The sequence below is a fragment of the Rhinolophus sinicus genome, chromosome 2, assembly GCF_057876585.1.
Source record: "Rhinolophus sinicus isolate RSI-liver-muscle chromosome 2, RSI-T2T, whole genome shotgun sequence".
Classification (NCBI taxonomy): Eukaryota; Metazoa; Chordata; class Mammalia; order Chiroptera; family Rhinolophidae; genus Rhinolophus; species Rhinolophus sinicus.
In genome coordinates, this window is record NC_142502.1 from 67709977 (window position 1) to 67734223 (window position 24247).

At 34.2% G+C, this 24247-nt stretch overlaps 1 long non-coding RNA gene across 1 annotated transcript in view; it reads left to right on the forward strand.

Moving 5' to 3' along the window:
* The window catches only part of LOC148758793 (uncharacterized), a 73388-nt gene extending 54087 nt beyond the window's left edge, over positions 1-19301 (forward strand). The window contains exon 3 of the long non-coding RNA XR_016020268.1: positions 18746-19301. This is a non-coding gene — a long non-coding RNA (uncharacterized LOC148758793). The remainder of the gene's footprint in view (positions 1-18745) is intronic.
* Positions 19302-24247: the final 4946 nt, after the last annotated feature.

Below are 24247 nucleotides of genomic sequence, written 5' to 3' on the forward strand. Positions count from 1 at the left end.
TCACTGCACTGTACACCTGAAGCTGAACAATAATGAATGCCAACTATAATTATATATATAATTAATTATATATAAATATATATATATACATATGTATCTATATACTTACAAGAAGCGGAGTGCAGCATTAGGAATAGAGACAGTGGAAACGTAATGGCTCTGTGCAATGTCAGAGGGATAGAGGATGGGGGAGGGGGGTTCACACAGTGTGAGGGATATAAATGATAAACATCTAAGTATTACTTTGTCTTGTGTACCTGAAACTAATAAAAAAAAAAAGTAAATATGAGTTTAACAATTAAAAAAAAATTAAAATAGACTCTCAGGAAATGCTACTTGAATATTTACAAATTCCATGGCTGAGCCCAAGTAGAGATGGGAAGACAGTATCATGGCTTTGTGGGTTGGATCCTCCCTTTGTACCCAGTAATGAATTATCTTTGCAGCCTCAGCACAAGTAGAGCTCTCTAGCATTCATTTTCACCATGAAACAGCACTCAGGTATATGCTGGAAATCTAGGATACTCAAATACATGTTATTCCCCTATTGCTGCCTTTCCATCAGGTCTTTGTGTCTTCTATGTGCTTAGACTTGGACTCCTATATGTGGGCCTAAGTGCATTTGTAGGTGACTATCATTCCCAGAATGATGGGAGCATCTCTGAGACCTGTTCTGTGCTGTAATGTGTCCTGTCACAGGCCCCAAACTGAAGTGGTTATAGGCAACTCTATCAGCAGCAGAGCCAGTCACCAGGGCCACAGACCCTAATGCTACCTAAGAGGCTTGAGAAGTTCAACACAGAAGAGCCTGGGGTTATGGAGGAAAGAAAATGGCATTGAGGTCTGACAGTGCCAATTTAGCCCTACCACCAATTTGTTCTGTGACTGTGAGGAAACACCTGGGGGGCTCACTCCTAGACGAGATTGGTAGCCCAGTCAACTTGGAGTTACCTGGCTCAGAAATTCACCAAGAGGCAAGCAGCCACCTGAGATACGGGAACACTGATTATGTTGTCAGAATTGATTCTTACATATTCTCCTCTGATGGAATTTTCATGCTAGGCAGAAGGTCCTTTACAAGGAAGATTTTCCATTTCTAAAGACAACGTTTGAGGACAGTTAAGGGAACTGTGTGAGGATAAGAATGTTGGAGTTCATCTACAGAAAACAAAACAAGACAGGACAGAAGTGTAGCCTTTTGTGCCTTACAGAAAATAAAAAACTATAAACTAGGCACTATGACAATAAGACAGTTAAATTTTTCATGAATTTTGTGACTGACCACATTTATTCATTTTGCTGTCACCTTTTTACCTCTCCATAATGATTCACATTTAAATCCTTAAAACATTAAAGGAAAGTGGTTTCTCTGGGGAACAAAATGAAAGAAGTGCTTCAGAGATATCACATCTTAACCATTTCAACACAGTCAGACTTGGAGGAGAGAGATCTTTTGGGACTGAGACATTTACGTAGAGGAGGAGAGAAGGTACATGAGCCTGCAGGGCCTATGGAACAGAAAGAAAAAGAATTGGAACCAAGGAATAACAGACTCATGTCAGATAACCAGACAGTGCCCCTGGAAAGTTCCCATGTTTAAACCTGAGTTTTCTCTTTTCTAAAATGGAGACAATGACTCTTACCTCACAGTGTCTCCTTAGTGTTAAATAAGATAACATATGTATGCATCTAGAAGTGTTTCTGTCACATGATTCAGAGCTGAATTGTGCTTGGGGCATTCAGTAAATATTAGTTCCCTTCACCCTAGTAAATGTTTATTTTTTTTATTTGCTATCTGTGGTGGTGACATTTGTTTATTTTACAGCTCAGGTCCCAGTGGAGTCTTATGATTTTATCTCTTTCAAAGGAAACAGAGACAAATGATTTACTCCCTTCATTACTCCCTCTCAAGCCCTCACATATATCCATATCCCTCAAGATACTTAGGAAAGAAATGTAATTTTTTAGGAAGTACATGATCCCATTTCTCTCTTCTGTAAGGCCAGTGTAAGGTACAAATGACAGCTCACATACCTTATATCTAAATATTAAAAATTCATGTACAGTCAACAAACTATTATATGAATTATGTTCTGTCTTCTCACCTTGATAAAATATCTTGTAATAATTTTTTTAATGCATTAAGCAATGATTTTTACATGATTAAAACTAAGGAAAATATTTAAAACTACTGAATTTAATTTTTATTGCATTTCTGGATGTTTTGTTTATGAGCTACTGAGGCTTGAATAAGTAATTTTTAAAAAATACATAATTCGTAACATTTTAAAAAATTTTTATTAGATTTATTGGAGTGACATTGGTTAGTAAAATTATATAGGTTTCAAGTGTACAATTCTATTAATATAATACATCATCTATATATTGCATTGTATGTTCACCACCCAGTCAGTTCTCCATCTATAACCGATATGTATTTGACCTCTTTTATCCTCTTCTACCAACGCCCCTATCCCCTTACCCTCTGGTAACCACTAAACTGTTGTCTGTGTCTATGATTTTGTATTTTCTTGTTCTTTTGTTGTTTTCAGTTTTATATCCTACATATCAGTGAAGGCATATGGTTGTTGACTTTCTCTGTCTGACTTATTTTGCTTAGCATGATAATCTCAAGATTCATCAATGTTGTTGCAAATGGAAGTATTTCATCTTTTCTTATGGCCAAGTAATATTCCATTGTATATATGTACCACATCTTCTTTATCCAAGCATCTATGGAAGGTCACTTTGGTTGTTTCCATGTCTTGTTTACTGTAAATAATGCTGCGGTGAACATAGGGGTACATATATCTTTTCGGACAAATATTTTCAGATTTTTTGGGGGTATATACCCAGGAGAAGGATTGCTCGGTTTTATGGTAATTCTATTCTTAATTTTTTGAAGAACCTCTATACTGTTTTCCATGGTATTTGAACCAATTTACATTCCCACCAGCAGTGCATGAGGGTTCCTTTTTCTCTACAACCTCTTCTACACTTGTTATTCCTTGCCTTGTTGATAATAGCCATTCTAATAGGTGGGAGGTGGTTTTGACTTCTATTTCTCTGATAACTAGTGAAGGTGAGCATTTTTTCATGTATCTGTTGTCTGTTTGTTTGTCTTCTTGGGACAAGTGTCTATTCAGGATAATTTATAATTTATTATACATTTGTTCCATAAAATTTATTTTATTGCTTCATTTCAATAAACTCATTAATTATGTTGGAAAAAATGAAAATTTCTACATAATTTGTGTTCTATTGATAGTAATGGCTAATTAGGCAACCATCACTAAGTCACTGAAGTTTTTAGATAGTTCTTTTTCTTTTTAATGAGTTTTTGTTTGGAGAAACTTGGCTCTGTTGAGTCAAGAGTATCTAGATTTGTCAATGAAATTCTTAAAGCCATACTTAAATTTGAAATGAACCAAGAATTTAAGATATTGTTTTCAAGCATGATAATGGTGATATATATATATGATAAATTGTTGTTGGTAAGCAGAAAATATTATAAGATATTTTGATTTTATTACATAACTCTATAACTTTATTTTGACTCTTATAAATTCCTAAATCAGTATCTCTATTCATAATCAGTATCTCAGTATCCCACTTCAGATATATTGTTTAGATTATATATGTGCATATATATATATATATATATGTACAAATACATACATATAATTTTAGAGTAGTATGAATTATTTAATATTGCAGACTGTTTCTCAGTTGCCATTTGAAAGATCATGCTAATTAGTGAGTACCCTTGGAACAATAAATTAGGAAATAATAAAATGTGTGCTTGTCACTACTAGAAAGACACTTCTTCATACAAAAAACAACAACAACAAAATAACCAGCATTCATTCTATTTAAAAGGGAGGATTTGTCAAGTTACTGAACTTGTCTTTTCTCTTGAATGCTGTGCTCAATCTTCCTTCAGTTCTGAAGCAGCACCAGTATTGAAGTTTTCAGTGACACAAACTTTCATTAAAAACAGTTACTAGCCTGAGTAGTACTAGTCACGAGACTAGACATTTAGCATTATGAGTTAGAGTGGACAAGCACTAGTGCCGGATCGTGAGTGACAGGGACACTCAGGGACGTCTCAATACATTTACTTTGAGTGTGCTTATAATGTATGGAGACTTTTATGGTAGTATGGATGAAGAGAGTAGTTCTTTGGCAAGTAACCTCTGAAGGTAATCTGATCATAAATCCTTAACTGGGCAGGTCCTGGTGCATAGTCACGCCCCAGGCATACAACTTCTATAATAAAAGGTTTGTCTTTGCCTTAAGTTAGCCCTATCCATTGTTTCTTTGCATCTAGGTTAACACGCCTTTGAAATAAGCGGTAACCACCCTCAAGAAAGCACATAATTTTAATATCCTGTAACCTGATCCCCATGTTGCTCCTCTCCAACCTTCTTTAAGGTCCCTCCTTAATTTTAAATGCATAAAAGAAACTGCAAAACTGTTGTTCTCTGGAGCATTTGAGATCTTGCTCCCCAGCATATGTAGTCAGTTTGGCTCAAATAAACTCATGAAAATTCTCTGCAGTTTTGAATGTTACTTACTTCAATAGTAGGGATCCCAAGGACAGGAATCCCTGTGGGGAAGAGTGTTATAAATTTAATAAAGTAGTCAGATTACCCCATTGAGAAGGTGATGGAACAAAAAAACTATGATAGGAAGAGTGAGCAATGTGGCTATACATATGAAGAAAGAGCCCCCAAGCTGGAAGTGTGATAGGTAGTGTGTTGATGGATTAGTATAGGTGCCAGTGTGGCTGAAGTTCATAAGTAAACAGGAGAGTGGTAGGAGATGGGAGGCCACTGGACTGTTCAAATCAGAGGGTTGACATGATCTAACCATGTATCATATTAGCAGCCAGTCATCTTCCTAAAACACAGCTCTGATCACCCACTTCTCCAACCTTTAGCAATTCCCTACCACCTGAAAAATAAAAAGGTCATTTCTCACTGTGGTACCTCTTAGAGGTGTCCACAACCTAGCTCTAATCGAAAGCTTAAGCTAAATTATGCTTGGTAAAAAACAACTTCAAAGTCTCAGTACCTTACAAAAACACTTAAAATGACCATATCTATCTCCATTAATGTCACTTCCTCCACTACAATCTTCTCTGAAACTCTAGCCAGAAACAACCTCCACTGCACAGAGGTAATAATTTGCATCCCTCCTATATCCTGTATCTTCTAACCTTTATCAAAATTATTATGCTCATGACTCAGTTCTTTTACTATTACACCAGGAATGCTGCTTTATTTACCTTCGGATTTCCTTCAGTATGTTGTACCTAATATGTACTCAGTAAATGTTTTTGAATAAATAAATGAATAAAAGGTCTTTATTTCAGCTCAATATGAAGACAATATAATAGTTAATACTGTAGAATGAAGGTAAAGATCCATCTAGAGTCTAAATCTAGAGTGAGGATTCTAGGCTGCGACCCCAAATATAAAGTTATTTTATTTCTGCTTGTTGCATTTCTAAGAGTGTGTCTTTATGTGTGGAAGATGATCATTTATAGATTTGAGAGGGCTATAAAAAGGAATTGTTTTTTACAAATAACATAGGGTTCAGTATTTGGTCTGCTATCATAAATGATAATGACAAATTTCATCTGAGCATATTTTAATACTATAAAAAGATCTCAATCCAAAGTAAACTTAGAGGTAACTTTCATGAAACACTATCTTGCATCAGTAAATTCCAAAATACATAATTATACATTTAAAATGGAACTAGAACTTTGGAAGAACATTTTTCCCATGGCTTTTTAATGGATCTTCTTTTTCTTACAAATTGTTTTTCATTACAACTATAGGAAAATAATGCAATTCAATTAAATATTTTGTTCAGAACAGTGAATGTTAGGTTTATAACTGCTATTTTGTTATACTGAGACTTTTAATATGACACAGAATTTCATCAGCTGTAAAATTTTGATAGTTTATTACAGTTATAGATTTAAATTTTAAACACTACATTTTAACCTGTGGAATGTTATCACTCTAATTCCAGATTTCATATTTGTTTTTTCAGAATATTAACTATTTTTCTATACTTGAACTGATAGTCATTTATATCACCCACACAAACATTTTAATTCCCTCATTGCTCCTTAGAAAAACAAATTAATCCAGTCCAAATGCATTGGGATTTGGTTAACTAATTGGAAATGTGTTTCATTGTTCCGAATAGTATAGTAAATCATGTCATTGTAATTATACCTTTAAAGATAATTTGCCTTAGATACCATGAACTTGTACAACATTATTAATGGGGAAAAAAAAATCAATATTATGCACAGTGATTTTAATGAAGTTGAATGTTTGGAAAACTCAAGACCATTAGTTATTTAACGTATTGAGAGATGGTAACTAAATGACATCAAAAATGATGAAGAGTTTGTTTCTGGTGAGGAAAAAAGTGCACAATTCAAATAGCAAGAAAAATGCCATGAAAGTACAAGGTTATGAAAAAAGTCAAATTATCAGAGGAAAAGAGCAAATGTACTGTCAAAGTAATGAGTTAGTTCTTAGGGGCAGCAATCTCCACTTTCACCAAACAGAAAACTTTCTGCCAAATATGGCAAGATACAGTTATAATTTTAATATTATTATGAATAGATGGTTTAAACTATTTTGGATGCACTCACTGCCTAATATTTCAACTGAGAGGTTTATGTTCTCTAACATTCAATTTAACAGAACACACTTAGAAGTGGAAGCACCACTTTCACTTGGGTGTGGTTATTGTAAAGGCTACGAGAAAGGAGCATAACTAAACATGATAGTGCAGAATAGATAATCAACTATTCAATTTATTACTAGTCTATTAAGATAGTCCTGAATGATAGTAGAGAGCAATTACTTACTTTTCCGACCTAGTTGCCAATGATTCCATATATGAGGTTGGATAATTAAGTTCGTGAATTCATCCTAAAAAAAGTACTACATACCTCATTGCTGAATCACTACGGTCACCTTCTAAGTACTTCCCTTGGGAAGCTACGCACCAATGCCAGTGCCTAGTCCAGCCTTCAAAGCAATTTTGGAACTCTTTTTCTGGAATGGCCATCAGAGCTGTCGTCATATTACACTTAATGTCCTGAATATCATCAAAATGTCTTATTTTCAATATTTTCTTTACCTTTGGGTAAAGAAAGAAGTCATTGGGGGCCAGATCAGGTGAGTAGGAAGGGTGTTCCAATACAGCTATTTATTTACTGGCTAAAAACTCCCTTACAGACAGTGCCGTGTGAGCTGGTAAATTGTCGTGTTGCAAGAGCCATGAATTTTTGGTGAAAAGTTCAGGTCATTTTCATCTAACTTTTTCATGCAGCCTTTTCAGCACTTCCAAAAAGTAAACTTTGTTAACTGTTTGTCCAGTTGGTACAAATTCATGATGAATAATCCGTCTGATATCAAAAAAGTTTAGCACTATAGTTGCAACAAGTTTGTGAACTTAATTGTCAGACCTCGTATAGTTGTCTCTTTCCCTTGTCCTCTTCACACAGTGGCTTCAGGCTTTCTAACCTCTCTCCTTTTCCTGGGGTACTGATTCTCAGTCAATATTTTCCATTTGGATCTGGAGGTTGATAAGGACACTGGTGATCGTATGGAACTGGTGATATTTCAGATCCTTTAGGCATTAGAGTGAAATATTTACAAAGCAAGCACATGCTTTCCTTTTTCATATCGACTAGCTCTCATGACATGATTTCAATGTGTAATTGCACTAATTGAGTCTTTTTTTCTGTTTTATTACAGATTTTTTTTTTTTTTTTTACTACAGTGTTTTCTCTATTGTACTACAGATTCAGTTCTATTATTCTAGAGTGACACAGGCCAGGACTTTAGAAAGGGTGTAGAAAAGGACCCCTCTAGGATGGGGAGAAAAATCTACCCAGCAACATCTTATTAAATGTCATAGTGATTAAACCAAAATTATTTGCAGTACCCTCTGGGCAGAGAAAACAGCTATGAGAACTTTCGGCCATTATTTTAGATGTTTTAATATTGTTTTAGAATATTCTAATTATTAATATTGAAACTGTTGAGTCGACTAGAAGATTATCTACACTTTGTGTTTAAATTTAGACCCTCCCTCCATTACATCAACATTAAGAAACAGAAAATAACTTGTATAAGTCACAAGGATTGAAGCAGTTTCCCGTAAATTTATCTTTAAGAAATACCACTTCTATTTAATTGATTTAAAAGAATGTAAAATTACACATTAAAACAAATAATTCATTCTTCTCTAAAGAACAATAGGCTATATATTTTGATTTACATAAGATGGTGCTTTACATAAAATGATGTATTAAGATGATATGAGTAAATGAGCAGTGGAGGTAAAGGTAGGGCTCTTAGATTCTCTCTTCAAACTACTATCAACCTCTTCTGCAAAGTTAAGGTTACAGGTCACTCTCAGCTCCTTAAACTCAAATTGAAAATGTGGGATTAGGTCATTGCTTTCTCAGCCTTGTACTTGAAAATGTAGGTTTCCACATAAGAGTCTCAGAACAGTGAATGAAGGGGTATCAAGGGAGTGGTAGGTAGAATCGTGGATTCAATCTTCACATCAAAAAAAGTAACTGCTTTACCTCTTATACATTTTGAGAATCCCTTATGATTTTGTTTGAGGGAGAAAGAACCCACCACTAAAAACTGCTTAAAAACCAGTTAATTATCTTTAAACTTTAAATTTAGTTTACATCTATTTTTTTATTAATTATCATACAACGCTCATGTGTGATAGAAACAAACTTTGTTAAGAAATAAAACAAAGGCAAATAATAGAGAACCAGTTTCAATATAAACAAGCAATGAGACTATAAACTGTTTTATGTATTTTTTCCTAAAAATTTTATTCCACAAAAGTGTTCATGGTCCAATAAACTTAGAAAACATTGTAAATCTCTTAGAGATTTACAGTATACATTAACTGATTAAAGACACTGGTAAGTCTTTTATATTTATTCAACACAAGTTCTCCCAATCTTATTAGATGACAGAACTTCATTTTAGCATAATATCTGTTACTTATGGAAACATGCTGCCATAAGGAAATAAAAGTGAGGTAGAAAGAAGATACTTCATTTTCCACTGTTTCTGTAGCCAATACTTGGTAAAATCATCCAGAACATTCATGAGCTTTACATTCCCCTGTTTTTAACATGGATATCTTGGGTTCTTGCTATAGCACCCGTGCCAAAAACTGCCTGACGTACAGACACAGAAGCTTCTAATATTGGTAAAAGATGACTTTAATGCAGAATACATTACACAAGATGGCAGACTGACCAAATAATTGAGTTTCTTTTCATGTCATGTCTTTTTAATAATAGGTTTGGAACCCATTCACAGACAGGAAAAATACTTAGTTGTCATAGGAATATGTGTTCAGTAATAAAAGAGAGGGAGCTAGAAGCTTTAGATAAGAAAATCCCATTATTCAGTGGCTTCAAAAAAGATTGATTGGTTTTCTCAACTTAAAAATTCTAGAAACACTTAGCCATTAGTGTATTTTATGCATTAACATAATGCATATCCAAACAAAAATAATATGTAAGAATACTCTATTTTCAACAATTCAGATTATAGGAAGAGATTAAAAAATACATTAGATTTTTCCTATCATAACTTAAGAAATCATTTATTGTTTTTTTCCAAAAAAATTTAGGTTGAGGTGTAGCATACAAACAGTAAAATGTGCAAATCGTAAGCATACTGCTTGGTGAGTTTTTATATGTGTATGCACCTAAATAACTACCAGCAAGATCAAGATATACAACTTTTCCAATACCCACAAGCATTTTAGGGCTCATTCTTAGTGGATACCCAACTGCAATGGCACTAAAGGTAACACTATTCTGATTTCTTTCACTATGGATTAATTTTGCCAATTTTTGAACTTCATATAAATGAAATGCAATATGTCATACACACAGGTATTTGTGTCTTTGTTCACTTATCATTATCTTTGTGAGATTCATTCTTGTTTTTGCACGTGGATGTTATGAAAATAGAAAGCTGCTATACACATTCCTGAGCATGCCTTTTCTAGGACACATACGCTTACATCACTTAGAGTGGAATATCTTAGTCATAGGTAGATATAGGTGTAGCCTTAGTAAATTATCACAGTGTTTTTCGTGAATGCTGCTTTTTATTAGGAAATAGACCATAAGAATCAATGTTAGCCCATTTAAAGTTCTTACGCACTTATATAGCTTGAACCCCTTAAATGAATTCATTGAAGAGGACCTAGGGACAAAGTGACATGTTAAAATTCATTAGCTCACAAACACTGGGTCTTGATCTGGGACTCCCCCTTCCTGCTGCCCCCCCCCCCCCCCAATTCCTACATTCCTCCTCTTGAGCAGCATCATGCTACATGGATGGAACTTGAACTTTACAATCAGGCAACCCTGTATTCAACTTCCTTCTCTGCAGCCCTCCATCCCCACCCTTGTACCTAATACAAATTAACTTTCAAATCTATTGTGAGAATTAAATGAGTTAATGTATACAAAAAGGCTCAGATCTAATAGGGTCTCAAAATGATGGTTCTTATTTGTTCCACATTCTACTGCTGATGTAGGTGATGTTGGATCTGCTAGTAGTTTCTGGGTGTGGGCCGGGATTGTGTCTCATGAAGCCAAAGAATGGACACACTGACCAGGGAGAGGCAAAATGTTTTAAAAAGAGGATGGTTTATTAGAGGAAGGAGAAGAGGTTGCAGCTCCCAAGTGGGAGGGGGTCCCGAATGGGTGTGCCCAATGACTGAGACAAAAGATTTTACTTTTATATTTTCCCCTGGGGAAAGGGGCTGGAGCCTTCTAGTTGAATTCCTCTATCAGGCTATTTCCTATTTGTTCATCCTGAAGGGATTAACAAACTAACCCATTCTTATCTATCAGATTTGCTCGTTTGTCCGGCCAGAGGAGATCTGAGATTATCTATTAACCTTAAGGTGTATTCCCATGACTCTGTCCTGGAGTGAAGGAGACATTCCAGGGCCTGGAGTTTCAGGATATGGCTGCTTTTTTGTTTATTCCATCAGGGACCCCCCTATCTACCTAGCAATCATACTAACTAACCTGTCTCACTGCTTCCTGAAATAGATCCTTGGGCATATTAATTAAGAGTTTAAAAACCAGAAAAAAAAAAAAAAAAAGAGTTTAGAGTCTATGATTCTTCATATTTAAAGTATCCATAATTATATTTCTTCTGCCAATCTTATATAACTCTTGTGAGGATTAACTGATAATAGAATAAAACATATATATTTTACCTCATGCAATAAAAACTGACATTAGAGAAATTGAAAAAGTTAGGTCCTGGGGGGAATAAAAAAGAGATGTATCAACTTTATATATCAACCACACTTTATTTAATGTAAAATTTAAATCTATATTTATTTTTCAGTGTTTGATCTTTGGTCTTTTTCTTTGGTGTGGTGTCTACTCTGGCATTCAGAGGCTATCGTCCTTGTGTAAAAACAACATTCTAGTACTGAAATCAGTGAAAATGTTGGAGTAGGGACAATCTAGGGGCCATCTCTCCCCCAGAAACACCTAAAAAATTACCCCAAATTGTCAAAATAACCTTATTGGAATACAGGAAGATAGTCAAAGGTTTACAGTAACTAAGAGGACACTTAGCCAGGAAAGAAGTCACTGAAACAAGACTTCTTCATAGGAGATCTTTGTAACATTTTAACTAATATAAATCTACCTTCTTCCCTGATGAGGCAGTGATCTTGAAGATGACAGCATGTGTTCCTACCATGGGTGTATCTCTTACCAGAGGAAGCAGAGTGAATTTTGTTCCCAAGGAATTGTGTTTATCAGTTTTTACTGAACTGGAGTTTACCTGAAGGAATGCAGCATGGAGTGTCCCTTTGTTTTGCTTAACTCAGAACTCTTATCGGGACTGAGCAGTTACATTGTCCTTAAAAACAATGAAAGCCAAAAGAACAAGTTACTGCCACCTGGAGTGAGGGGAAAAAAAAAAAAAAAAGTTAGGATAAACAATAGATATTCCGAAAGCGGGGGCAGGGGGGGATCTGAGGAGTGAGGTTTTGGAGGGAGAATAAAAGCAATAAAAGCTTTGAAAAATGTAGTTCACTTATACATAAGAAACTACAAACGTACATGTATGCCCAAATTGGGACATGTACTCAGAAAAGACCTGAGAAGTCTATAGCTTTCAAATCTGGCTCTTTAAGCTCAGTGGAAGCAGGAAGTGAAAGCTAAGGCAACATTGTAAATAGCCTGGAGAAGTGTAGCAAGACTGCCCTAATACAAGAGCCTATCTGAAAAGATTTAGAGAATACATTTATTTCTTTTCTTTTTTTCTTTGCACATCACAATGTTCAAAATGTCCACTTTCAACAAAAAATTGTGAAGCATGCAAACAAACAAAAAATTATGGCTCATACACAACAAAAAAAGAAATGAATAAAAACTATCCTTCAAAAAAAACTGTCCTGAGGAAGTACAGACATTGGAGACATTGTACTTACAAGACAAAGACTTTTCTCTTAAATATGCTCAAGAAGCTAAAGGAAGCCATATGCAAATAACTAAAGAAAACAGAACAACTGCTTAGCAAACAAAGATAAATCAATAAAAAAAAAACTATAGAAAGGAATCAGATAGAAATTGTGGAGCAGAAAATACAATAGTTGGGGGAAATAACTCATTAGAGAGGTTCAACTGCAGATTTATGCAGCAAAAAGAAAGAATCAGCAAAATTGATGATAAGTCAAATGAAATTATTGCATTTGAAGAACAGAAATAAAAAAGAATAAAGAGTGAATAGCCTCAGAGAATTGTGTGACACCATTGAGCATACAGACATATACATTATGAGAGTCTCAGAAGAAAAAGTGGGAAAGTGTCATAGAGACTATTTCAATATTAATGGTCAAAAACCTCCCACCTTTGATGAAAAACACATCTATGCAGATCAATGAACTCCAATAAATTCAAAGAAATCTATACAGGGATACATTATAATCCAACTATCAAAAGCCACAAATAATGAGAGAATTTTGAAGCCCAAGAGAGAAATAGCTTGTAATGTACAAGTGATCCTCAATAAGATTAACAGACAAATTCTTAAAAGAAACGATAGAGAACATAAGATAGTGGTATGATATATTTAAAGTGCTGAAAAGAAAAAAAAAAAGACTCTCAACCAAGAATCCAGCAAAATTATTCTTCAAACATGAAGAAATTGAGACATTCCTAGATAAACAAAAACTGAGTTAATTACTAGTAGAACAGCCTTACTAGAAATGCAAAAAGGGAGTCTAGGCTGAAGTAAAAAGATGCTAAGCAGTAACTCAAAGCCATAAAAAGAAAGAACACTGGTCAAGAAAAATAATAGGTAAATTTAAAAATACATATTATGGCATTTTGATTTATAATTCTTTTTCATTTCCTATATTATTTGAAAAAATAAATGAATGAAACAATAATTCTAAATCTATGTTAATGGATGCATAATATATAAAGATACAATCTGTGTCAATAATAATATAAACAGGGAGAGATGTAGATATATAGAAGCAGATTTTTTTTATACTATTGAAGCTGTTAGTTTGCTTCAAACTAGGCTGTTGCAAGTTTAAGATGACAATTGTAATCCCCAAAGTACTACTAAGGAAACAAATAAAAAATATAAGAAATCAGTATATCAGAATTGTACTCTACAAAAATATCAATCAAACACAAAAGAAGGCTGTCATGGAAGAACTGAGGAACAAAAAATATGTGACATATATGAAACAAATAAAAATGACAGAAGTCAGTTCTTCTTTATCAGTAATTACTATAAATGTAAATGAATTAAACTCTCCAATTAAAAGACATAGATTGGCAGAATGGCGGGAAAAATCCCATCTATATGTTATCTACACATGACCCACTTTAGATCCAAAGACATAAAGAGGTTGAAAGTAAAAGGATTACAAAATACATTCTGTGCAAATAGTAATCAAAAGAGAGCTGGGTGACTACAATAATATCAAACAAAATAAACTTTAGGATAAAAATAGTTTCAAAAGATGAAGAGGGGACATTACGTATTTATAAAAGGGGAAACCCATCAAGAAAATATAATCATGAATATATATACACATAACAAAGGCGCCCCAAAATATGTGAAGCCAAAATTGAAAGAATTAAAAGGATAGACAGTTCTATAATAATAGTTTAGAACTTCAGTACCCCAATCTCAATAATAGATAGAACAACTATGCAGAAGACGAATGAGGAAATAGAGAACTTAACATATATATAGAACCCTCCACCCAATGACAGCAGAATACATATTCTTCTTAAGTGCACATGGGACATTCTCAAAGGTGGACATCAAGCCAAAAAACAAATTCAATACATTTTAAAAGATTGGAATCATATAATGTATCTTTTCTGACCACATGTAATTAAACTAGAAGTTAATAATAGAAGGAAAAACTGGAAAATTCACAAATATGTGGAAATAAAATACTCTTACATAACCAATGGATCAAAGAAGAAATCACAAAGGAAGTTAAAAAAAAAAAAAAAAATGCAACATACCAAAACTTAGAGGATGCAGGGAAAGTAGTGCTCAGAGGAAAATTTATGGCTGTAAATATATAGCTATATGCATAGCTATATAAAAAAAAACTCAAATCAATAAGCTAAGTTTAAGGAACTAGAAAAAGGGGAGCAAATTAAACTCAAAACTAGCAGAAAGAGGAAAATAATAGAGAGGAGATAAATGAAATAAAGAATAGAAAAACAACCTAGATAAACTGGACACATTTCTAGAGACACACAAACTACCATAGTAATACAAGAAGAAATAGAAAACCTGAAAATACTATAAGAATTAAAGTCATAACAATAATAAAAAAAAATTATCCCAACAAAGAAAAATCCAGGAGCAGAGGTTATCACTGGTAAATTCCACCAGGCATTAAAAAAAAGAATTAACACCAATAATTCTCAAGCTCTTCCACAAAGTAGGAGAGGAGGGAATACTTCTCAAGACAGTCCATGGGGCCGGTATTACCCTGAAATCAAAGAGCAAAAATTCATAACCTTGGATTGGCAGTGGTTTTTTCAGTATGACACCAAAACACAAGCAATGGTTTCTCAGTATGTTAAAGAGAGAGTTACCCTATGACTTAGTAATCCCTTTCCTCAGGATTTACCAAAAGGATTCAAAACAGATACTCAAACAAATAATTTGTACACACATGTTCATAATACCACTATTCAAAATAGTCAAAACAACCTAAGTCCATTAAAAAATGAATGCATAAATAAAATGTGATATATCCATACAGTAGAATATTATTCAGCTATAAAAAAAGAATGAAGTACTGGTACATGCTACACATGGAAGAGTCTTGAAAACATTATTCTAAGTGAAAGAAATACACATAAAAGACCATGTACTGTATGATTCTATTTCTGTGAAATATACAGAATAGGCAAATCTATAGTAATAAAAACAGATTAGTGGTTGCTAGGAGGTAGAGGGGAATGGGGAGTGACGGCTTAACAGGTATGAAATTTCCATTTGAGATGATGAAAAAGTTCTGGAATTAAATATTGGTTAGGGCTGCGCAGCATTGTAAATGTACTTAATGACACTGAATTGTACATTTTAAAATCTTTAAAATGTAAATTTTTTGTCATGTATATTTTACTACAATAAAAATGAAATAAAGAAAAAAATCCATAAGGCATCACTCTCAACTTGGTAGTTTTGTATTTTGTAAAATCAAGGGAGAAAATAGAGAAACTTGGGAAGCAATTTGATAAATAATTGTATATACTTACTTTCCATCCATCTTTTGCAGTTGTTTGTTTGGCTCACACCTAATTTGACTAAATTGGAAACAGTCATTACAAAGCATTTAAGTTAGTTTTTGATAAAAGCAACACTCTGTTTTTGTACTTTTATTGTATTAGTTTGTATAAAATTGTATTAACATATTTAATTATCTATTAGCATAGATGTTAACAAAGCAATTTATAGAGATGTGACTAGAATAAATAGTTCGAGGAAGAAACACAACTAATTCTTGATAAGTTCCATAGCTTAGCTCTCATAAGCAGAGGTGTGTGAGTGAGTACACTGTGGACCATGCTACTGCCAGGAGTATCTGAGCACCAAGGCATCTACCACAGTAAGTTTACAGAGGGAATCAAGAGTGTGGGTAAATCAGGAAGTTGGTTTAAAGAGCTTCGACTGCGTGTAATATTTGTATAGTGAGCTTTGCTTGACAAAACTTTTTTTCATCTACTATGTGAACTTTATGTATGCAAAGGCCTTGTTTGCATCGTTCCTTATTAGGTCCACAATGCCTACAAATAGTGCCTGGGGTATAATCAGTCTTAATAAATATCTGTGACCCAAGCATGACACAACAAAAGTGTTTTACTCATTTAACCAGAGAGAATAAAAAGTATGTGAAAGCATTTGAAAATATATATACTGTATATACTGTATACAATATGCTTTATAATAATCTTTCCTTTCATTTGCCCATGTCTTCATGTAGTACAGATTTAGTTTAGAATATGTACTTTCAATCAACAGTCATTTAAAACTGTCATTTAAAGAACTGCACAGTTCTCGAAGAAAACCACAAGACAAAATGAATGGCATTTTTTATTATTTTATGTTTGATTATGGGGCCAACGTTTTACAAGAGAATAATAAAATGAAAAGATTTAAGTAGAACTTACATGTTATCATATACTTGTGTGTGGCAACTTGCCTTTGAATCTCAGCATTGCTTTAGAAGCAATTCTGTTAAAGCCTGAAAACCGTTAATTGTGATGGATATGCGTATGTATATTCTAGCTTACCAAAGGGTAAGTGATATACTCATTTTTAAAAATAGTTTCCATACTTGTCCCTGTTACTTAGATTTTTCTTTAAAAATGCCTGTTTTTCTTGAAACTTTGCTTGTGTGGTCTGACCAAGTGTAAACTATCTTTGGGGCAAATGAGGGAGGAAAAACAAAATTACTTCAGCTATTTCCAAGTAAGGAAAACATACACTTTGTATGCCTTTTATTTTAATGAACTTAAGAACAGACATTTGATGCCCCCTCAGCATTTTTGAAGTAATCCAGCATCCTGGAGGCAATGTAGACAGTGGAAAAAACAGGAGCCCTGGAACCAAAAAAATCTTGATTTCAGTAATAAAAATGTTGCCACTGTTTAACTGTGAGGTCTTGAACAAGTCCTTTTACCATGTTGCCCTCATTCGTAAATGTGGAAAATAATAATACCATGTGTAAGTGGTAGTAAAATATTAATCTTATAACTTTAGGGGATAATATTAATACTAGTTATCTTATAAAGTTCTCAAATATAAAAATTAGGAATGTGCTGGCTTCACACAAACATACAAAACTAATTTAAGTCTCACTCTTCACCTCCACAAAATTTAGCAGCTTTTGGTATTGTGAAATTGACATTATTTCCCAAGTGCAGATAGTTTCCCAGTGTTTTATGCTGTAAACTATATAAGACTGTTAGCTCTTTATTTTCAGAATCTGTCCATATTTCGAGTCATACTGCCAATTAATCGATTCATAATTCCTCCGAGGTGGGGTAGCAGTTGCCTCAAATTTATGTCTGCCAATCTCTAATGCAAAAGGCCTCAGTCTACCTTCAGGTCCTGGACTCATTTTCATGTCTGGGAAACCCACGCTGCCTGAAGTCTGGGATAGAAAGCCTTCCATAGATTGATGCTCATTGTTCATTTTCACTCTTGCTTTGATGACCAGCTTTGCCACCATCATCTACCACTTACCAATGGCTGCAGCAGTTTACACAAACACAAATATAAAAATGTGGTGTGTTACCCAAACTTCTGTGTGCAAAGCGTAAATACCAGGATGTTCTCTCTCACAGGAAGACTACGAGTATAGTTAAATTTTACGTAGAGAGAGTTGGCTCTTTAAAAATGTATGAGCCTTATTTTACTTTCTCCATGAGAGGACAGCTCCTTTTCTTCCCAACTAGCTAATTCAACTGAGCATGACCCCTTCACTTCCCTATGACACACAGACGTCTACTCATTATATGAGTCATGGTCTTCTACTGATGCCAAGAAAGAACTTCATAAGGTAACACCTTTTTTTAAAAAAAATAGCAAACTAGAATTTTCAGCAAATTTGACCTCATTTTCATAGGACTATTTAAATACTTCATAGAGGTTGTTTGAGATATTACCTTTTTGAAGAAAGACATCCTAAATAATTACATTATTGAAATGAACTGAGTTTTAAGGATGCAATTTATTTTAGTAGGGCAGAGTAAATGAAAGGAACAGATTTTAGTCAGAACATAATCCAATATCCATAAATAAAGTACTACTCCAACCAACGTTATGAAAACAGCACAAGAAGGAAATTTTTACGTTCAGAAAACATTCAGATATTCCAACACAGTATTCTCTATAGGAACAGATAACAGTGAAACTCAAAGACAGGATTCTACAACACTCTCATTTGAACATGCAGTTGCTTTCTTCTGTCACGTTTAAGATATGTTATGTTCTCACAACTGAACATCTGTTTTTGTATACCTAAAATGGCTTATTTTAAAATGTCTTGTCATTGAAAACCTATGTTTCTATGAATACCTTGATTAGGGAATCCTCACACTCTTTCCTGTTTCTTGCAGGAGAAACAGCAAGGGAGGAACTCAGCTGGAGCCAGAGAATTCATTTCATCAAGAACACACAAGACTCCCAGATCAAAGCAAATCTCACCATCTTCTAATCCTTTCCACAATACTCTGCTTTATAAAAAATAACTCCTTTGGTTTTGTGAAGGATTCTTCACTAGACAATTTATTCAAAGAAAAATGGATATGTTTCCAAATCAGAGACATGGAGAAGCAGACACTTCAAATGAGATAAAGCCAAGGGGCAACTTAAACCTTTTTCCAACCTAATAATATTCTGGGTGGGAATAAAAATGTAGGAAAAAATGGGAAGTTTATCAAAGGATGACACTAAGCTCAGATTTCTATCAGAAAACATGATCAGGGTATAATACCTGAGCAAGTTCGCTGTATATTTTGGATATTAGCTCCCTATCAGAGGTGTTGCTTGCAAATATTTTCTCCCATTAGATTAGTTGCCTCTTTCTTTTGTCGATGGTTTCTTTTGGTGTGCAGAAGCATTTTAGTTTGATATAGATCTATTCATTTATTTTAGCTTTTACTTCCCTTGACTTTGAGGTCAAATTCATAAAATCCTTTTTGAACTCAATGTCCATCAGTTTAGTACCTATGCTTTGGTCTACACAGTTTATTGTTTCAGGTCCTATGTTTAGGTCTTTGATTCATTTTGAGTTAATTTTGGTATATGGTAACAAATAGCAGTCTAGTTTCATTCCTTTGCACATGGCTATCCAATTTTCCCATCAGCAATTATTAAAGAAGCTTTCTTTTCTCCATTATGTTTTTGGTTCCTTTATCAAAAATTATCTGTCCATATTTATGTGTGTTCATTTCTGGGTTTTCAATTCTATTCCATTGGTCTGTGTGTCTGTTTTTTTCTCCAAAGCCATGTTGTTTTGATTATTGTTGCTCTGTAGTACAAGCTGAAGTCAGAGAGTGTGATACCTCCAGCATTGTTCTTTTTTTCTTAGGATTGCTTTGGCTATTCAGGGTCTTTTGTGATTCCATACAAATCTGATGATTTTTTTGTTCTATTTCTTTAAAAAGTGCCATTAGAATTTTGATGGAGATTGATTTCAGCTCAACAACAAAAAAACAAACAATCCAACTGAAAAATGGGCAAAGGACCTGAATAGATATTTCTCCAAAGAGGACATACAGATGGCCAATAGACATATGAAAAGATGTTCAGCATCACTAATCATCAGGGAAATGTAAATAAAAACCACAATGAGATATCACCTCATACTGGTTAGAATGGCTATCATCAACAAGACTAATAAGTGTTGGAGAGGCTGTGGAGGAAATGGAACCCTCATACACTGTTGGTGGGAATGCAGATTGGTGCAGCCGCTATGAAAGGCAGTATGGAGGTTCCTCAAAAAATTAAGAATACAATTACCATATGACCCAGAATCTCTCTCCTGGGTATCTACCCAAAAAACCTGAAAACATTTATCCATAAAGATATTATGTGCTTTGATGTTCATTGCAGCTTTATTTACAGTGGCCAAGACACGAAAATAATCAGTGTCCTTCGATAAATGATTGAATAAAGAAGATGCAGTATATATATACAATGGAATACTACTCTGCCGTAAGATAAAATAGTGCCATTTGGGATAACATGGATGGATCTTGAGATTATTATGCTAAGTGAAATAAATCAGACAAAGTCGAGAACCATATGACTTCACTGATATGTGGGATATAAAACTGAAAGCAAAAAAGGAACAAGACAAACAAATAAAGAAACAAAAACTCACTGACACAGACAATACTTCAGTGGTTATCAGAGGGTAAAGGGAGAGGTAGAAGAGGGTAACTGGAGTCAAATATATGGTGATAGAAGGAGAACTGTCTCTGGGAGTTGAACATGCAATGTGATATATAAATGATATATTACAGAATTGGACACTTGAAACCTATGCAGTTTTACTCACCATTGTCACTCCAATAAATTTTAATTGAAAAAACAAAGAAAGTTTGCAACCACCTTAGAGCTATACCTTTTTTTTTTTTTTTTTCTTTTCTTTTCCAATGAAGGGTTTCATTTAGAAACGAGAGAAGAGCCTATCATTGTGATTGGAAACTAAATACATTTATTTATATTTTTAATTTAAAGTCCATGATTAAGACTTTTGTCAAATCAGGACACGTCTCTGTGAAGAATCACAAGTAGAAGACATATGAAGAGAAAGAAAACAAGGAAAATAGGAGAGGGAAGAGAATACATTGAGAAAAGAGTACTTGTTTTCTTACATAAAAGTAAATAAAATACAAATGATTGCTTTGCACAAGGAGAAAAGCAAAGCAATGAAAATGAAACCTCTACTGTGATTGTGAAGCTGAAAAAGACAAATTTAAGGATAGTGAAGCACAAAAAACAGTGAGGAATCCAGTGACCAGTTATGGAAATGGCACTTATCCTAAAGGAATGTCTGGAAAAAGTGTTTCCAGTGGAAGCTGGTGAATGGCTGTGCCACTGGTGAAAATGAAAGTAGAGAGCCACAGCCAGCCAAGGGAGGAGCATCAGAGGGAACATTCCGCTGGCCAGGACAGATGATGAAAGCTGAGCAGCCACACTCAATGCCAGGTCTGGGACAGTCTGGAGAAATAGGAAGCCAAGGTGGAGCCTGAACTGGTCGGAAAAAAATACCCAAATCCTGAGTTATAAAAAGCAAAATCAGAAAGGTCAGTTAGGTACCCCTTACCCTTTAGCATATGGATATAATTGTGGGATACTGAAATAATGCTTAGGAAGAGCATGTCTTTGATGAGGTGACCAAAACTAAATTGGAGGAAGGGGGTATTTTAAAGTTACGTTAAGTACTTTCTTTATTCAAAGAGCATGCACATAGAATCTATTCTTTGCTAAGTTTCAAGAATACAAGATGAAAAGGAAGTCAGGAGAAGAAAAGATTTCAATAAGGAGAGATAGGACCACCATTATTAAATACCACAAAGAAATCAAGATCAAACTTCAAAGTGTCCATTGGATTTGGGAATTAGGAAGTACAGGGTAATTTTAGCAGGAGCAGGTTTAGTGAATAGCAGGACAGAAAGAAGATTGTAGTGCATTGAAAAATAATTTAGTGGTAGGTTCATGAAAAAAAGAGTGTATGTAACTTTTCCATGTTCTTGGACATGTTCCATGTTCAAAGGAAAATAGTAATTCAAATTGATGGCATTTTTAATACATTATTTGGTTTATTTATATTAGTAGGGTAATGATAATTTACACTTGGAAAAGACCTTCAAGATCATTCAATCCACTTTTTACATTTTGTAGATGAAGAAAGTTGTGAAGTTCTAGTCATTTATTTTAAAACCCATACCAGCAGACATCATCTGTCCAATATGAGGGAATAAAAAATGTAATGACTGTTTAGGACTTCCTTCCTTCCTTCTTTCCTTTCTTTCTTTCTTCCTTCCTTCCTTCCTTCCCTCCCTCCCTCCCTCCCTCCCTCCCTCCTTCCTCCTTCTCTTCCTTCCTTCCTCCCTTTCTCTCTCCCAAGATAGAAATATCCCCCTTATGCTATCCATTCTAGATAAAAATATATGATTAAAACTATTATCCAGATAAATTATGGTGAAGATATAATGCCATACTTTTTATATAGCCATATATTTAAGCCATATAATTAAGAGAAACGTGCATTTTGGAATGATCTTATTATTTCCTCATTTCTACATTTTGCTTTGCTTTTGTGGACCTGACATTCATGTATAACTTCTTATAAAAAGTAAGTCATTTCAAAAATAAAACAATTAAGCAAAAGCTGGACATTTTTCTTATATAATTTAACAATTTTTAAAGTACTGACATTAGAAACTATAAATCTTATAGCTGGATTTTCCTCATTTTCAGTGCCATAAAAGTAATAGTAAACTGTAAGAATGCTTCACACCCTATAGTAAATAGACGTTTTGTAGTGCTGAAAGCTTTAGCATTAAAAAACTTTAGTGTTTAAAAGCAGAAATTATGTGAACCTAGAAAAGCAATACAGGATTTGAAAACCTTATGTGACCTGCTCTAATTGAGCCAAAATACATAAAGTATAGCACCACTGAATTTGGAGGAGGAAAATGGCATTTAGGTAATTTAGTATTTTCCCTGCTAAATTTGAACAGTTCCCTACAGCGTCTTTTCTAACACTGTAAGCCTGGTTTTGAAAGTTTCACCTGATAACACTTTTCACCGCATCCCTAAAAAGCTACTGATCTAGTGGAGCAGCAAGGAACAGGAAACTTTCTTTTCTTAATGTGACTCCACTGCTTCCCTACCAGGTACCCTCTCCAGCAGCCCTCTTCCTTTTTTTTTTTTTTTTTTTTTTTTTTGAGTATTTGAATTGTATGGAGTCAACCAGAAGGAAAATCATCAACGTGGCAGAACTCTGCTGACAGTGAATCCCTTCTCCTTGCTCCCTTTCCAAGCTTAGACACTGACAATAAACTGTTTGTTGCCCCTCATACTTAGAAATTTTCCTGCCCTCTTCCTTTCTTCCAACTGTCAGGTCCCCTAAAAGAAGGCTATGGGAGATGATAATATTTATCATCCATTAGAGGTGGATTTTCTTTTATAGTCAGCTGTGTTTGCACAGGCCTGTGTGGAAAGCATGGACTCCTTTACTGCAGTTTGTGTAGTACCAGCACAAGATGCCAAGCTGGTAATTATCTATAGCTAATTTACCTTCTCTAAATCACTTTAAGAGTAGAGAAAAACTTTCGGGTTTATACCTTGAGAGTGATAAGTCATTAAGTTTTACTCTAATTGACAACTCAGGTAGTCATTCTGAAAGCAAACTGAAAGGCACCTTTGGAAATTTGGGTTAACATTTGCAAAAGTGTAAACATAATTATTCAGGAAATATTTAAAATATTTATGTTATACTAGTATATGGGCCATTATGTGCTAGAATTGGCTCATACCTGCCCAGGAGTGCAGATTTTTCAATTTTCAAGAATTTGATGAACCAGTTAAAAAACACCTCTGATTAAATTTTAAATTATATAAACTAACAAATAAATTATATTAAAAGAAAGGCAACAAATTCTAAAAATTCATCATGTTCTAATTATTTTACTACATTTTAGTGTTATTAGTGCTTTTGAGATTATTTCCATCTATTGCCTGTGTATGGTGGACATACTATAAACTAGTGAACTACTGAGCATTTCTTCCCAACACTGTGTTCAATGATTCCATGCTGATAGCTTGAAATCAGCAAATGCTGCAAAGCAGGCTCTTCTGCACCCCCACATGCTAGTTGTTACACATTTACCATCACACCAGTGTTTACAAAACTATAGCATAACTATATTCAAAGAGAAAAAAACAACAACAACTGTAAACACATATAGGTAAGGAAAAATGAAGACACTGAATATCTATAAGCAATTTTGTCAGTTGTCCATCATTCTTTTTCTGTCATTCTTGTATGTTCACTTTGATACCATTTCACCTTTTTGCTAAATTCTGTTATTGATTTACTCTAC